The sequence below is a fragment of the Mustela nivalis genome, assembly GCF_964662115.1.
Source record: "Mustela nivalis genome assembly, contig: HAP1_SCAFFOLD_2056, whole genome shotgun sequence".
Lineage (NCBI taxonomy): Eukaryota > Metazoa > Chordata > Mammalia > Carnivora > Mustelidae > Mustela > Mustela nivalis.
The window spans coordinates 10,804-15,638 of record NW_028134608.1 but is presented as its reverse complement, the minus strand read 5'-3'; the positions used below and the strand labels follow the sequence as shown (position 1 = coordinate 15,638).

Genomic DNA, 4,835 nt, shown 5'->3' with positions numbered 1-4,835 from the left:
TTTAAATTACACTATTCCTGGGGCACCTGTGGACTCTTGATTTTGATTCAGGTCACAATCTCAGGGTCCTAAGATCAAGCCCCGGGTTGAGAGATTCTCTCTCTTCCTGGAAGAAGGTGCCCAGCTGCCGGGGGGTGAGTGTGCTTATTGAACCATTGTTGCTATGTATGCCTGAAGTACTTGAAATGCAAATTTGGAGAGACTTTTCATCTAAATACTTGGCTGAATTAAACACCTAATTAGGATGGTTTTTCAGTAGGTTAGAGTAAGCATGCGATCAGTACTGATGCTTTGGTTTGGGAGGCCATATGGTTCATCTCGATGTATCCTAAGTAAAACTGGTACTAATTTATCTCGGATGCGATATCCAAGAGTTCAGTTTCAGCTTACTGGCCCTACAACAGAATGGAGCCGCAATCGTCCAGGAAAGGATGCAGTGGTATCTTTTGCTGATGTTGGACAGGTAGCCAAAGAAGAAGGAAAGTGTTTAACAAGACGGCCAACAGGGTCAGACCAAGGCAACCCCTTCAGGATCACCTTCCTTTCTTTGAGAAGCCTCCAAGCAGGTGATTTTCCTTATCAAACCTGTCTCTAGAAGACCCTCATCTGAAGATAGCCCTAGCAAATGAGGAAGCATTGCAGAAAATTTATGCCCTTGAGAAAGAACTTGTTGCTCTCAGAATAGCTCAAATTGCCAAAACTGTGACCCCGCAGGAACAGCAAAATCTCATCGCAATTGATTTAGATTCTGTCACATCTGTTAACCGCAGCACCACCCTTGGTCCCACCACTTTCCCCATCCCCACCCTTCCTTACCCTCCCTGCATCAAGGCTCCACCAAAGAGTATCTGCTATTGACCTGATGAAAGAGGGAGGAGGTGTGAAAAGAACTGTGCTGGAAAGACTCTGGTTAAGAGCAGAACCCTGAATGTGCTAGAGATCCTTAAAGATAGGAACCTTGTAGAACTTAGGTCCATTGAAAGGTCAGAACAGGATATAAAGCTCAAACCAGTGGAAGCTACTGACCTGGCTGTCCTCCTAGCAGAGGCTCTGAAAAAGACATTTTTTTTTTTTGTTTTTTTATCTAGATCAAAGGGATAATCAAGGTGAAATTGAAAAAGGAGGTCCAAAGTCTGCATGAGAGACCACTTTAGAAAACAGTGTTGTTTGGACCTCATATGTTGGAGTCCACAGGACAAATGAAGGCTCTAACTGAAAATGTTTCAACTTCCTAAAAAACCAGTGAACTGAGAAAGCTGTTGGTTTCTGAGGGCTGCTTAGGTAATAGAAATCAACACTATTAGTAAATACCTGAATTTAGTATTCAGTGGTCTCCTTTAAATCTAATTAGATGCAGCAATAACAAAGTACTCTAAGTTCGTGTGTGTGTGTGTGTTTTTAAGAAGGTTAATTCTGAAGTTTTCCACAACCCCTATATTAAGACATAATGTGTTCTTTCATATATTTTTTTAAGATTTTATTTATTTATTTGACACAGAGAGACCACAAGTAGGCAGAGACACAGGCAGAGAGAGAGGCGGGGGGAAACAGGTTCCCCGCTGAGCGGAGAGCCTGATGCGGGGCTCGATTCCAGGACTTAGAGATCAAGACCCGAGCCAAAGGCAAAGGCCTAACCTACTGAGCCACCCAGGTGCCCCGATATAATGTATAGCCAGGACGTTTAACTTTCTAGCCTTGAAAACAATTACACAGATTTCAGAAGAAAGGATATTTGTGGATGTAAGTTTTTAATTCTTAACACTAATTTATCTGTGTGAATGTTTTATATGCATATATTTGGGTATAAAATAGTATGTAAAATTTAATAAAGATGTCAGCAAGGGTTGTGTTACCATCACTAGTTGTCAGTGATCATTTACACCTCAGTGATAGAACCGAAGGTATAACACAGGTCTTTGGAATGAAATAATTAGGATTGGAAATTTTTGCCTTGAATAAGACCTTTACCTTAGATTCTCTCTCACATTTACTTGCAGTAGGAGTTTGAGTAAGAACCAGGTTATCACTGCTGAAAATTCCATAGTGCTTTTGTTTAAAGGGAAGTCAAATACCATGAAAGCTTCTTTTCATTCAGTGCTATCCACTGCTGAGAAAGAAAATGTGTTTTTCAAATTGTGAGAAATCAAATTATTGAATTAAATCTATAACAAGTGAAAGCCAGAATGTACCATCCTTTTTTCCCCCCCAGGTTAATTAACAACATCACAAAATCAGTTTTTGCTAAGCTAATACTTAATGAAAATGATAACATAATGGAGTTTACAATTTTTTAATATTGGTCAAATATGGTAGTTTTATAATGAAACATTGAATAGATGAAAGAAAGAATTTCCTATAAGTTATTTATCATTAGAGTGCTGTTCTATTGAATTACATTATGCAGCAAACCTTAGGTACTGTTAGAAAGTGGAGAAGAGGGGTGCCTGAGTGGCTCAGAGGTTAAGCCTCTGCCTTTAGCTCAGGTTCTGATCTCATGGTCCTGAGATCGAGCCCTGCACTGGGCTCTCTGATTAGCAGGGCTCTCTCTCACTGCTTGCCTCTCTGCCTACTGTGATCTCTCTCTCTGTCAAATAAGTTAAATCTAAAAAAAAAAAAAAAAAAAAAAAGAAAGAAAGAAAGAAAGTGAAGAAGAGCCTTTCTAACTGAGGTCTTCCGAGGAATTGCTGTAAGTGGTCACTTGTGAGTGCTTATAAATCTTTCTGGTTCGGGCGCCTGGGTGGCTCAGTGGGTTAAAGCCTCTGCCTTCGGCTCAGGTCATGATCTCAGGGTCCTGGGATCGAGCCCCACATGGTGCTCTCTGCTCAGCAGGGAGCCTGCTTCCCTTCCTCTCTGCCTGCCTCTCTGCCTACTTGTGATCTCTCTCTCTCTCTCTGCCAAATAAATAAATAAAATCTTAAAAAAAAAAATCTTTCTGGTTTTCTGTATTTCTGTTAAACTCAGCTATAGTTAATTCTAGAATCTCCTACCATGAGTAAATATTTGGATTTATTTAAATCTAGTAAAAAGAAGTGGCGATAGGAAGAGTAGACATTTACTTTTAAAAGTTACTGAAAATATGTGGAGAGTTCTCAATATTAGCAAACATTATTTAGCTTAAATTTGAACTGATTTATATTTTTTTCTAAATGTCTCATATGACTTAAGAAGTCTACCTTTAAAAGAAATTCAGAAAATTGGACAGAATTACATATTTTGACCTTTTAATGCTTTATATTTGTAGCAATATTGAATTTTGGCCATTGTTCCCATTGAAGGAAGTTACTGTTTTGAAATAAAACAAACATATTTTCCTTGGGCAGCAGGGGGAGATTTTCTCTCTCTCCCTCTGCCCCTCCCTACCTGGCTGGTATCCCTGATACCAGCTTAGCTGAACTTGAAGTTTATCTTCTGCCCCTTTGTTCTATCAGTATAATTGCAAACAGCTTAGTTCAGTACTTAATAAATGCCTGATATTTAATTTCAGTTTGTAGATACTGAATATTGTGGTGAAAGACAGTCCAGACTTTTGGAATAGATTACTAAAGCACAGAAATTTACCAAACAATACCATTGTTTTCCAAAAGAGAATTGCAAAGTCAAGTCCTACAACCATAGTACACATTATAAATTTTCATGCCATTTATATGACAAAAAAGGGAGCCAAAAGTTTCTCTTCTTTACCCATTTTCCACAGCATGACAAAAGCTATGAATGAGGATAAGGGAGGAAAATTGAACCAGGTGCCAAGAAGAAGAGATTCTGCTATGTCTTTTGTGTACTACTATTCTCACTTTGCTTTGCTTTATATCATACTTTTTTGATTTTCCTCTGAACTCTTTGACAGATACCACTCTCATGTTGATGCTTCCTTCCATATGTTACATCTGAGTGTTGGAAAATTTCCTGTGCCTTCTACACTTTTCCTTTCTCTCCTTAGTGATTAATATAATCTCATTCCTTTAAATGCTATATAAATATTGAATATTCACATAATTATATATGGGCAATTTATAGCTATCTCAAATTTGGCACTCTCAAACTACACTCTTAATCCAGCCTCCAAATTGATCCTGCCTTAAACTCCGAAGTTGGCATGATACTCCTCCAGTGAGAGCATCAAATAGCATCTTTACATATCTTCCTGATTTCACTTCTTGCCCCCTCATAGTTGTTTTTTTATGTGCTGTCCACAGATATTATGAAAAACTGACTAATTGGACTATGTCATCCTGCTGAATTAATCCTGTGAAAGCTTTCTATTGACTTCAAATAAAAGTCATTTAGAAGTTGTGTTTAACCATGGCCCTTCAAACCTTTCCAAACACATGTTGTTCCTCTCTTCTCTAGTCCCTCTACACTTAAGCCGGTTTTCTTCCTTTCATTTTCTAAAACACACTGAGCTCTTTCCTGGCCCAGGCTTTTTATCTCTGCCCTTTCCTCTATCTCCAACACGTGCCACATGCCTTCACAAGGATGCTATGGTGACCCTTCACAGTTAAATACTTCCTGTCATAGAAATGTCTCCTCCCCACCACCTTTTTAAAAATTTAAATTGATCTTTTTTTTTTTTTCTTTTTTTGATAGGCTCCATGTCCAGCACGGAGCCCAACACAGAGCTTGAACCCATGACTCTGAGTTCAAGAACTGAGCTGAGATCAAGAGTTGGATGTTTAACAGACTGAGCCACCCAGGTACCCCAAGAAAGTCTCTCTTAAATTGTGGCCATTCAAGAACCATCATTATTGTCTGTCTTTACTGTATTCATGAATTTATTATACTTTTGAAATGTATTATTTACTTCATGAATATAAGCTCCATGAGGATATGCACTAGAG

The 4,835-nt window shown here is 38.6% G+C and overlaps 1 pseudogene across 1 annotated transcript; it reads left to right on the top strand.

Annotated features, from left to right (window-relative positions):
• Window positions 1–316: 316 nt before the first annotated feature.
• Window positions 317–1,235, top strand: LOC309858226 (mitochondrial fission regulator 1 pseudogene; annotated as a pseudogene). The gene has a single exon. The product of its transcript is annotated as a mitochondrial fission regulator 1 pseudogene (transcript).
• Window positions 1,236–4,835: the final 3,600 nt, after the last annotated feature.